This window comes from Oenanthe melanoleuca, chromosome 3 (assembly GCF_029582105.1).
Source record: "Oenanthe melanoleuca isolate GR-GAL-2019-014 chromosome 3, OMel1.0, whole genome shotgun sequence".
NCBI lineage: Eukaryota > Metazoa > Chordata > Aves > Passeriformes > Muscicapidae > Oenanthe > Oenanthe melanoleuca.
This window is the reverse complement of record NC_079336.1, coordinates 25,793,512-25,807,060: the sequence shown is the minus strand read 5'-3', so window position 1 is coordinate 25,807,060 and position 13,549 is coordinate 25,793,512.

The following is a 13,549-nucleotide window of genomic DNA, read 5'->3' as shown; positions in this document are numbered from 1 at the left end:
GACATTGATAACCTGGTTCGATTAAATGACTGGCTCCATTTTGAGGTCCCTCCCTACCTCAATTATTGCATGAACCTATCCTGTAATTTTAATACAGATAAAATTACTTTTTGGATTTTTATTAATTTGGTTGTTTGCTGAAATGGCCAATGATTGCATGGTTGGATCTAATATAAAATTAGATATAAGCAATAAACACTTTTTCTAGCAGCAGAGCAGGTTTTCTAGAGAGGTTGAGGTTGTGCCACCTCTGTTCTTGAGGATTTTCAAATGCACCTGGAAAAAATTCTGAGCAACCTGATCTGAACCTGTAGCAATATTGTTTTAAACAGGAGATTGGTTTACACCTTGAGGTCCCTTCCAGCCTGAATTATTCTATGAATTGTAGTGTATAACAGGCTCACTGGTCTATTTTTGAGTTTCAGACTCCCCTGCAGAAGTGGAGTTATTTTTTCAGTGCCAATTTTTGCAACAGACTAGACTGGTGTCATGTAAAAGCTATTCATTTACCCAATATTCCATTGGGTCCACAGCACTGTTGTTATCAGTAAAGCAGGACTGAGAGCCTTCAGTCTGAAAAATTAAATTTTCTCTGCTCCTCGACCAAATGAATGACAACAAAAAGTAGTTTCATGTAAGCTTGGCAGTAAGTAATCAAGGAATCCTAAAGCAGGCACACTTACCCACTTTCTCTTCAGAGGGTTCTGACTTTATTTTCATCTTTGCCCATGCAATTAAAAAAATGGTAAGGAGACAAATTAAAAATACATAGTCATAAGACAACAACAAGGATAATACACGAGACAAAAAAATTACTAAAGTTACTAAAAGTAACTAAAAATTAACTAAAGTTACTAAAAATTACTAGAGTTTTAACTTCATTAGACTTTAGAATATGGAGATTACAATTGTAGTTATAAAGTAAGAAGATTCCTTCACTCACTCTCAATGTATCTGAAAGTGGTATCATGAAAAATTTAAAGTGCTCAGGTTAGTTTGCATCTATGGGTTAGCAATAGGCCTATTCAAAAATAAAAAACTCTATTGGTTGCAAAGAAGCTAAGCAAATTTTTCCCTTAAAAAGAGAGAAAAAAAACAACAGAGAAAGTTCAAATTCTAAGCAAATCACTCAGAAAGTTCAGGCTTTCACCTGAGATGTACAAAGGATTAATGTAAACTGTGATGTAATTCAGACTGTTAGTCATAATGTGAAACTCAATATATGCTTCAAGTTTTGACAATTATTTCCCCATGTATTTTTGCATTTTGGTTTTTGTATATACACACACATCCTGATCTTTAGAAAGTTTCATAACTCATGAAATACATAAGTACAATGAGAATGGAAGACTTGGTAATTTCTCCAAATACTTTCCATAATTGTTTGATATACTGCAGATATATATACAGCTCAAAAAATCATCTCTTCCCTTTCTGTGAGAAAAAGTCATGTGTGCTTACTCAAAATATGTTCCCATTTACACATAGTGGCAGAGATAATAATCAGTAAGGAATAGGTTCAACATCATATCCAAGGCTCTCAACTTGATATTTGGGATGTAGGCGATACTGGGGTTAAGAATACTTTTTCCTCTTCCTTTTGAAGCTCTTTCACTGTGCAGAAAATAATTAAAATTTATAGGATCTGAAAGACAGCAAGCATAATGGCAACTCAGTAGCCTACGGTTCAAAATCTCACTTGAGAAAAGAGACCTGCATTCTGTTCTGTATTCCAAAGACTAAATATTTCACATGAGACAGGCACTGGATAATGTGTAAATATCTCTTGAAGCAACCTAGACCTTTCTCATCCCAAGTGAATACCATAACCAGCTGACATGAGACCCTTACTAGCTGCTGAACTTCCCTCTGCTTCCTATGAATATTACATGGTAAATATCTCACGATCACTATGTCTGAGCATACAACCTCACATTTAAAAGGAACTCCTGGAATTTTTGTTTGATATCATGCAACAAAAAGACAAAAAATATCTAATAACTATGGTAACTAAGCTACAGAAATTGCTACATAGTCAACAGCTACCCACAGTGCAGAGTGTTCTCTTCAAGATATTTCTACTCTGCTCACTTGAAGACAGTTCAGTCACATCCCGAATTTTACAATTATTAATTTCCTGAAAAGATCCTAAGGATTAATATTATTCCAAATTTAGATTAGAAAATCTGAAAGAAATATTTTGCAATTTATTCTTTGTTATTTTCACGATGACTATTATGTTGGATCTTAACTATTTATCAAATTCTAGATGTCATTGACAAAGCATATTCATTCTCTTTTAGAAGTTTGTTGCATTCTATTTCCATGACTGAGAAGTAAACCCCTAGAATGGAAAAATACTCAGAGGAGATAAGCAAGGGCAATGTGTCCATGAAGACCAGAAAGCTATGCAGGATGGGACTGACCACAGATGTTGCAAAGAATCTGACTTTTTTCTCATCACAAAGGAACCAAAGGGTGGCCTTTATTTTAGATGAGCACCTATGGACAGTTAAGTGGATCTGCTGGCTCTATAAATGTTTCTCTCAAGTTCACTAAAAGTTTGACTGTTTCCCTGAGCTAGCCAGATTCACATGGGGGCAGTGAATATGTGGCTCAGCTAAACATAGAGTATAAAACAAGACAAGTGTCAAAAGAATTTAGACTACAGCAGTAAGTTTGAGATGGCTTCAACCCACATTTTCCTTTCCAGCAGCTGGGGACCCTCAGCATCCTGATAGTGAGAGTATTATAGATACCAATAATGGGGAACATGTTTGGGCTGTGATCCAAATGTCTATTGATATTGTTTTAATTTGTTAGATTTAACTTATATTTATATTAGTTTATGCGGTGCATTTTTAATCAGTCTGATAAATCAGAAATACCATGCAATACCAATTATCTTTGTATAAGCAAATTTGATAATAAATATTAAACCTTTCACATGTGGAATATATAAAAGAGCCCAGTCAGAGAGTGTCTGATAAAAATTTCCTTGTTCCATCAAAAAATGTAATTTTTAATAAATTCATCACTATGGAAAGCTATTTCTCGGTCATATAGTGTTTTTGTTTTTTTTTTTTCTGGATACTCTGAAAGTTTATTTGCTTATTAAATTCAGCTTCTATGTGTATCACAAGGTTACTTTCCACAGATCCTTAAATTATTTGTGCAATTTTGTTTCTCTTTGGTTTTTTGATGGAATATATGCATCAGATATTTTCTCTAAATGTCTACAAACCTGTCTGGGTCAGAAGTTGTTCAAGTGAAACTTTTGTATCATTACCACCATTTTTAATTCCAGTTTCTTATTCTGCAGTCCAGATCCATGGAATGGGAAAGACACTACTACTACCTAGCTTCAGGAACGTGGAGCAAGTCTCTGCTTGTTTTCAGATGAGTGGTTTGATTTCCTTACTGCATTTTATTTTGTTAAAAGTAGAAAGTGAGAAGTTGCAAGATCAAATGCCAGTGTCAGATTTTCTCCTTTTCCTTCTACATTCTGGAATATATTTTAGCAAATGAAAATAAACATCCTCATAAGAGCAAAAGCTGATAGACATGAGAAGGACTGTATCTGTAATTCAACCTTTGAGAGGGCATTTGGGTCCCAATGCACACAACACCTTCTCTCTTCTTACAGTATTCTCTCATTCTTCTGATTCAAAAACATATTTCCCATTCCTCCTAATATTAGTTTCTGGATTTTTTCTTTCTCTACTTTCATTTTCCAAAACCTCCAAATCAGTAAAATTAGGTTATGACTTGTGAAATCTATTGTATTGTGGATCTGGAAGCAAACACATGATGGTGTGAGAACAATTCTAATTTTATTGGAGCAGTCATTATTTGCATACTAATATTTATTTCAGTCTAAGGGGTTATTCTCTTACCCTTGCTCAAAGTGACATGTATGCATGAAAGCTTATTGAGCCAGAGCCAACTATTCAGTGCGAAGAAAGTAGAATAAATCAGGAAAGCATATCACTTTCAGCATCACAGATGTTCTCACTTCGTGTCCTACTTGGTAGCTGGGCTACTGAGAAAAGCAAATACCTCTTTGTCTTATTTCAGACTAAGTAAATGTCATAGCAACCCATTAGCATTGACAAGGTCCTTGTTCCTGAATATCAACTACTTTAACCCTTTCTCTTACACCAAATGTTTTTCCATTATATAAGCCATAGCAATCAATGTCTTTTTAAGATTGCATATAGTTATAACATTTCATTTTTCAATGAAAGAATAATTTTATTCTGATTACATATTTCTTATGGCTTTGAAATAAGTTATGAATTCTTTAAAACATGTAGTAGTTAGTCTTCCTAAGCAGATTCTGAATAGAAAATTGTTACTTCTACACAAGACTGGTCAAATTAAATTTGATTTAATGAAAAGAGTGTGAGCATTCTCTGGACTGATGGAGTTGCTTCTTAAATAATATAATTTGAAATAGACATCGAATATGTTCCAAAACATATTGAAAACAGCAGTAAAAGCTTTACTTCTGTTAATTTTGTTGACTTGGATCAGATTAGTAGAATCAAAAATTTTAGGGTTTTTAGCTTCATTACCCATATATTTATTGTTCCAATGAAAAACTGATATAATCTTTATTTATCTAACTCTCAAAAGTATCTGAAAAGTCCTTGGTGCATTTTTAGGATCCCAAATATTTCTGTATGTTTACTTTAAATTTATTAGAAGTGTACTTTTGTTATCTACCTTCCCTATATTAATTTGAAGTTTCAAAAATTGAAGATTGTCAGTGTATAAAAAAATCATCAGGTCCAAGGTAGCAGGCAGTAATTGTCAAACCTGTCATGGCTGATACTCTTCCAGAAATCCTTACACTGTCTTGCTTCAGAGGCTAGTAAAGTCTTTATTGGTTGTTGTAGAACAGCTACACAGAATGTGAAGATTTTCCTTCATTTTTATCTTCACTTTTTCTAAAATATTGATCCTAAAATGAGTGAAGCAGAGTTAAGCTACCATCTGCTTTTGGTTGCAGGAAACCTGAGTACATTTATTTTCATCTACTTGTTTTTCCAACTAATTAATAAATTATTACAGAGAAAGATGACAACTTAACTTACTAGTCACACAGGACATAGATATATGCTGTTCTGCAGTTTCTGACAGATTGAATTATTGGATACAGTTAAGTTGATGGAAAAAAGCAAAGGGATGGGTTAGAAGTTCAGGATTCTTGCTGACTACACTACCTTCTTATAGCATCATGCTAAGTGTTTACTTCAGGAACATACATTAAATCCTTTTTCTTCCAATCAAGCAAAACATAGCTAATAAATCATATAATAGGAGGTAGTACAGAACAGCTTTAGCTTCAGGAGAGCTGTGATGAAGTAAGCTGCACACAGTACTGCACCATGCTGGTATACAAAACACTTCCAAATTATTTCCACCAATGTCAGTGTTTACTTTATGTAAGCTTATTCATAAGCAGAAATAAAGCCTAAATACATCTTGTGTGGGGAATTTCTTTTACTTTCACCTAACACAGTTTAGAAATATTAATACTGATCCTTGGAGAAAACTGGGTCCTTATTCTTGTCATGTTAACATAATTGCCTGCTCTTAACAATTTTACAATTGTTTTATAATTGTCTACATATGCTTAAGCTTTTGAGTTAGAAAATACCCTTTTAAAGTATCCCTTGAGGTCAAATGGCTTTAATCTTTATTTTTCTAATTCACTTCTGTTACTTTTCTAAGTAACTCATTTCTTTCATTTATACATGCATTAAAGAAATATGTACTACGAATGTGCAGAGACAACTTACTAAAATGGGGCTCAGATTCTTGTCTCCATGCAAAATAAACAAGACTAAGATATATTTTATCTGATCAATGATTAATAATGTACTACTTCACTACATGGCAAAGAAATTGTTTTCGGAACTACTCCAGATTTGTTTCAGATAAAATTTAATTTAGAAAAAAATATGTTTCACTTCCTCAGACCTACCTTTTAGATGGAAAGGCTCTGTGAAAATTTAGTAGTCAGATTACTTTGCTTCATTTAATTTTAGTATTAGAAAAAAGCATAAAATTTTAATTTTTATGACTACTATTACACTAAATGTACTGTACTACCTGTTGACACAACAATGACCTATACATCAAATAATAAAAGTGTACAATAATCTGTTGCACCCAAATCTTATTATAGACAAAAAGGGAAATAGACACACACATATACTGATCTGTAAAGTTGTTGTTAGTCTGTGTAGAATTTTAGCAAGCTAGTCAAACTTGTCAGGATAATACATGAAAATGAAATTATTAATGTGCTTAAAATTGACCAGAGGAGCAGAGGGTCATCTCTGATTTAGATAAAGGGTTGAATGAGTTGACTGGGATCAGCTGGCTATGTGCATAGCCTTCCCTGGCTTAATCAGAGTGTGAAAGTTCCCTGAGTGAGCCAGGGCAGCAAGGGGGAACTGGCTCAGACACACATAGTACAGAATATAAAAAGGAACAACGAGCAGAATGAATTTTGAAGAGTACAGTGGGTTTGAGCTGGCTTCAGACCATGCATTCTTTCTCAGTGATTCGGCCCAGAATCATGACCACAAACTGAGTCCAGTAATGAGAACCAAGTTTGTATTGTGAACCAATAATGTATTGAAATGACTGTGTTGTTCTTGTTTTTCATTTTTTTTTATTGTTGTTTTTTTGTTTAGCTTTTTTGTTTTTTTAGATTTCAGTGAACTGCTACATAGTTAAATCAAAATCCCAATTAAAAAAATAATATTAAAACAAAACCTCCTTGTGTAGAATATCTTCTGACAGTAGGAAATGTGAATACAAAGTTGAACCTGGCTTCTTAAGTCTCCATGACAAATATTTATATTTTCTTTAGTATCCTCAATATTATGTGGAAAGTGGAAAAAATTTTCTGTAGAAAGTTATTGTCTTATACCAGAAATAGACATTATAGGATACCTATTTAAAAAAAAAAAAATCTTCAGTATAATCTTCTAAGGTTTTAAACACCAAAAGTGAAATCAAGAGTTGGATTTGGTTTTGACTGTTAAATTAATTCTAATAAAGAGTTAATATCACAATGATCGTTGTAGTAGCTTAGGGTATATCTCTGCCTTAAATGACATCTATGGTAAACCATAGCATAACAAGTTTGCAATGACATGGATCCCATTATCCTTGGATTCTGATATAGCTTAAAAACCTGTTCTGCAGAGGTCATGTTCTTGTAAATATCCTAGAACACTTTGGCAACATCAAAGGTGAATGAACAATATTTAAAGAGTCACGGATATTTACTGACTGGAAGTGTCACTGAAATTATGTTGTAACTAACAAAACATGAATATATTCTTAATGTTTTTAACAAAAATTTTGCCCAAATTCTACAGTGGGGAAGTTAATAAAATGTAGAGATATAGAAATTACAAGGGACATTTGCACAAAAAGCCCAGGAAGGAAACAGTGTATGGAATTAACCTAGTGGAAGATGGGAAGCTACATCATCTATAGCATGTTATGGTATGTGCCCATTCCCACCAAATATTTTAATCCACCTTTTATTTGCCTTCCTCCAATTTTGCTGCCACAGTACTGTTCATACACACAGTTTTATCTCATGACAATATTTCTTGTTTCCTCCCAGCACTCCATGGAAACCATGCCTGCATTTACCTTGTCATGCCACAGAGAGACCCCCTTGTTTTGGTGTCCAGTGTTCTCTCTTCCTTTGGCACCTGTTTGCTGTGACTGACAGTTTGCCCCCTAAGCACTGATAAATTTCAGCTTGACCATACTGTTGCTGTCAGAAAGATTGGCATAATATACCATCATTATCAATATCCATGTAACAACATCACACCATTTTTTACATCCTGTCACATAAGCATACAGCTGATGCATATTCCTATCTTATACTTGCTGCTTCATTTTTCTTCTTTTTTTTTGCACTTTTAAAATCACTACAAAATATCTTCATTGCTATAAAAATCTTAAAAATCTCAAGTCTTAAAAAGTCTTCTGTAAGGAAAAGAGAAAGAAAAAAAATATTTGCTGAAGGAAGTATCTAAAAATAGTGCAAAAACCCTAAAACAACATACTGTGCAAAACAATAAAAATAAGAAAAGGAAAAACACAAGCATTGAATTCCAATATGGACACTCAAAATATATCCCTAGAGTCCAGCTTTCATTAATCATAGACACAGACTTGTATTTAAAGAAAATATTTTTTTCTGAAGGATTTTCTGTTTATACTAAATGACGTCTATTAGGAGACAAAGACCTAGTTTCGCAGTAAAACTTAATGTCAAAGGAAAAAGAATAAAAATGTGTTTGCATACTGACCTAACACATATTTTTTCAATAAAACCCACCTACTGGGACAACACTAGTATGTGCTTCCAGTGCTAGAGGCTGGTACACTGAACTGCAGACAGAATGGAGTTTTCCAAAGAACAGTTCTCAATGAGCAAAAGACCTTTGGAAATTTAAAATAATTTTTGTTTCTAAGATTTTCCTTTCTCCCAGCTCTATTAAAATTTTGTAATTATATAAAAAGAAAAGAAAAAAAATCCTCCTTTGAGAAAAAATGTTTTAAAATTTATAACTGATTTCGCTACTGTTGGTAACAAAGCTTAATTCAAAACAACTGTGGAAGTTACAAGTCTTAAATAGTGGAAACCTGTTACTTAGAGTTACTTTGCAAAGCAACAGATGGCACAGGTTCTTAAGACAATGCTACTGGTCTGCCAAATGAGCAGTCTTATACATAATTTGCTGCATCATAGTTGTAATCCTGCCCTGGAAATTTTCGTTTTCCATGCCTTATTATTTGGACGTGCTCATTTCAGGCTATAGTTTCTTTTCCAAAGAGTTGGAACCCTGGACAGCTCCTAGCAACCTTATATATAGTATATTATCTTTAGAATTAATGCTGGAGATGTTAACTTAAAAAAGAAAAAAAAATCAATGAGATCAATAATGATTTTTGCCCTTGCTTTGGAACTTGAGGTCAGACTGGAGCTCTTAGGTCCTATTAAGGACTTATGTGGACATACAGAAGAGTGAGCCTGAAAGGATACTGGTTCCTGTTCTGCTAGATTCTAAAACCTTATTAGTGTTAGATAAACAATATGAAGTTATGAGCTGCTAATATTTTTATGAATTTATTTTTGCTTGTATCATTGGACTTTGCTCAAAGAACCAGATTTTTCCAAGCAATGGTCACACCAATTTCTTGCTGGCAGCTATTTGCTGCCTTAGCTAAGAATGTAGGTATGTAAAGATTTGGCAACACCCACAAACAGTTAATTGACATGCAAATGAAGCTCAATCCACTCTCAAAAATGGATGTCAGATTAAGGAGAAAATGAAACTTCACTTTGAATGTTCAGGCTTAGAAAAACATATCTTAGTTCTATCCTCTACTTACTCAGTTTAGCTTAATGCAAATAAAATAATAGTTTATCCTCTAGCACAACTGCCTCTAATATATATAATATGGAAACACATTATTAAGACAATTATTCAGACCTATGGCATCAGAAAAAAAAATTTTCTCTGATGAAAACTCTGTACATTTATGCTAGAGAAGGGGAAGATCAGCATTATACAAAAAACCAGATGTGACCTTTTGCTGAGGGCTCTTGGGAAAAACATGTAGGCTGATCATTGGCTTGCAATGAAAATATATCACAGACTGATATATTGGAAGTTGGTTTTGATATAAACATTTTTTTTATATAATAAGTAGCCCTTCTTTTGCATAACCTGTGTATTCATAATTTGATAATTGTTATACTAATGTAACTTCCTAAATCTACAAGGTTCTTGTTAAGTGTATTATTGTGCATCTTTTGACAACGTTATTTTCACATCTCTTTCTAAAACATGAAATTTTCGACAGTTCTCTCTCCAACTGAGCACCATCTGAACAACAGAAAAAATATATATAGATACAGAAAAATATTTAACTCCTTTTTATTTCAGGCAACCTGCTAGAATTTTACCAAAGCAATAACAATCTTCCTAAAAGAGAACAGATGTATATATGCACAATACTTCAAAATCAATGTCATTGCTCGTATCTTCCTTTAGCAATACAAACTTGGTTTATGCCACTATACCATCAAACATTTTAAAAGGCAGAAGTAAGAAAAAGGTCAAACCATTTATGCTGGTTTTGCCTAGGGTAGAGTTAAGTTTCCTCACAGGAGCAGGTAGGGGGTTATCCTTTAGATTTGTGCTGAGCATGGGGTTGATAATACAGAGTTTTTTTTATTGCTGAGCAGCACTTACACAGAGGCAAAGCCTTTTCTGCTTTTCCTACTGCCACTGTCAGGGAATCTGGGAATACATGGGAGGCTGGGGAGGAGACAGAGCCAGGACAGGTGACCCAAACTGACCAAAAGAATATTCCATACTATGTGACAGCATGCTCAGTGGGGGAAGAAGGAGGAAGGGGAAATGTTTGAAGTGATGGAGTTTGTCCTCCCAAGTCACTGTTACATGTGATGGACCCTGCTCTCCTGGAAATGGTTGAACACCTGCCTGCCCTTGGGAAGCAGTGAATTATTTGCATGTGAGGTTTTGCTTTCCTTATTAAACTATCTTTATCTCAATACATAGGATTTCTAGCTTTTGCCCTTGTGATTCTGGCCCCCATCCCACTGGCAAAGGAGTGAGTGAGGGCAATGTGAGGTGGGGCTTTCTGGGTGGGATTAGACTATGACACCTCCAAAAATATTTAAAATAATTTACCTAAGGAAAAGTATGTAATAGGATACTTGAGCAAACATGGAGGAAAATCTTTTGACATTTTTTAGACATACATAGCATTTTTTTTTTCTTTAGAGAACTGGAAATTATTATGAGAACAAAAAATCCTGAGCATAAACTGCTAAAAAACTTGGTGTTTAGCTCTTTATAGAAGAAAGGCCATTTTATAGTGCTCGTTTGTTCTACAGGGTACTTTCGTTCTTAAATCTTTACCATATTAAGTAAGCAGAAAATAGAAATGGAGTGATATAATACATACTCTCTTCTACATCAGAAATAATGACTTGATGACCCTAGAGGTATAGTCCACCTTTTCATTACAGTGAAACCAAGTAGTATGAGGCTGCCATAATGTCAGATAAATTAAGGTTTACAGTATGTCATTTCTGGAAAGCAGCTGTAGTCAGAGAAGCCATTAAAAAAGTATCTTTGTTAAGTGAGTGGTATTAGTTGGAGTTTCTTAATAGTTAGTCAAACTCATGTAAAGAAAAAACAACAGAAAAAGAAACAGAACATGCAACCAATGAGTCAGTGTTGAAAAGCAGTAACAAGTACCACTTCTGTGGGAGAAAAAGGCAGCTTTCATTTGCTCAGAAATTCAAGAATATGTTTTGTATGAAAATTATTTAAATAACTAAAGCTGGTTTTCTCTGTTATACACCATGAGACATTCAGATAGAAACTGCTGTTATAAGTTGTAAGCATTGTAACTTTACCACTACAGATGAGAAGAATGACTGGATTTGAAGGTTTTGTAAGGTACATGAGCTCATATGTCAGGTTATAAATGACAACTGACACTCTGCAGATAGTTCATGTATTTTTGTCATGCACTTGAGAAAAGTTATCAAAAATCTCAAAATACCCAAGAAGCTGGATTTGGGGAATAAGGTCTGCAAAATAATGATAAATTCTGCTTCTATCATGCTTAGTCCATTTGACAGAGAATGAGTCTTCTCCAGAAGTGTGGGCTCTTGCTCTTAGTGTAGTTATGGATCTGTTATAACCATTAACAAATACAATTAGCACAGCTTAGGATGCCATTTACCTTTCTTGTTCCAGCAAGAATTAACACAGTCAAGTCTACTACTACTGCTACCATTTTTCATTTTCCTTCATACATTACAATGCTCAATAATCTTTAAGATTTCCTCAAAAACCGTTAAGCTTTTCTACAACATTTTTTCAATGGTCTTTAGATGTATAGAAATCACTAAGACTATCCATGCTCTTAGAGAATGCATTAATGACTCAATTTAGTAAAGTGATGGGGAAAATACCTCTTAGACAAGATTACTTAGAGATAGATTATCAGGATTATTCAGATCTAATTTGTACCAATTCTTACCAGTCTTCAGAGTGACTACTCAATTCAGATGTATTAGTAAATATTAAGACATACTTAAAGAACATAGAAGACTTCTGAGGTTTAAGATGTAATATGAATCTGCTATTTTGCAAGATGTTTTCTTCACTCCTTTTCATCTAAGATCTATATATTTAGATATACAATGCATAAGAAATTAATAAATGTTTTTTATTATGAAGCTTCAATTACATTATTATTTTAAAATTAAATATATTGTTATGAAGATTTTTAATATAATTCCACATCTTAAAAATAAATTATTACTGTGAACTTTTTCGTAAAGTAATTTATTTACATTTGGGATTTTTAGTCAATCCATGTTGGAATGACTAATCTTTCACTGGAAAGATATTCTCTTGAATATCTTGTCAAATCTTCCACAATCTTCTGTGAACTCAGGTGTTTGTGCCACCATGGATTGTAATCCTGTCAGACCTAACAAGCTAAGCACATTCAGGTTGAATTAATAGAAGAGTGGGAGACCTCTATGGAGCACTTCAGTGCTGTAGCATGTTTTTACTGCTACTGACTCACTGGGAGACACTCTTCCATGTAAGTTAGTACTGAACCGATGCCCCAGCCAGGGAATTTTGAAAGACACTATAATTAGGATGAAATAGGCTAAAATGTTCAGAAATAGAGAATGGGAGGCAGTCAGACCGATGTCAATGCAAGTGTCTTAATGCATGAACCAGAGAAAAGCAGCTGCTAAAATAAAAAAAAACAAACAAAACCTTGCAAAATATTAGAAAATAATATAAAAATATCTCATTATTGGATAGTAAAATATAAAAGCAATAGAAAGCCTGGCTTAATGTGATCAGCACAAGACCATTTTACTGATACATATGATGAATTTCCAAGACTATATGCAGGAAAAAGAGCTTGCTAAAAAAAGAGAGAGAGAAAATTAATTCTCAATCAATTTTAACTGATGTGTTGCTCATTATATGTTTAAAATGGCCTTCCACAGAAGTAGTGCCTCTGGGGTCTTTACACAATAATAAAAGAAGTAAAATTCTGCTATAAAACTCCTAATACACAATACAGCTATGAATATTTAATAAACACTGAAGGAAAGAATAAATTCTACAGAAAAGATAGTCTAATTTTTCTAAGGACTTGGCAATCATTCAAATATTTCTATTTTCATGCATGGGTTCTCCTTCACAGAGCAAAAAGCCTTATTTCTTATAAATATCTTAGGAAGAAATTAAAGAAAGGTGAACTCTGTATCACAAAATATGTTCTGAGTTTTATCAGTCAGGAAATATTTGGCCATCTATAGCTGTCTGAAAATTAATTCACTTCCCCTTTATGCAAAATGATCAACAAGCAGCCAAAGTAATTTTAAAATAGATATATTTCATTGACATTACTTTTAAATTAA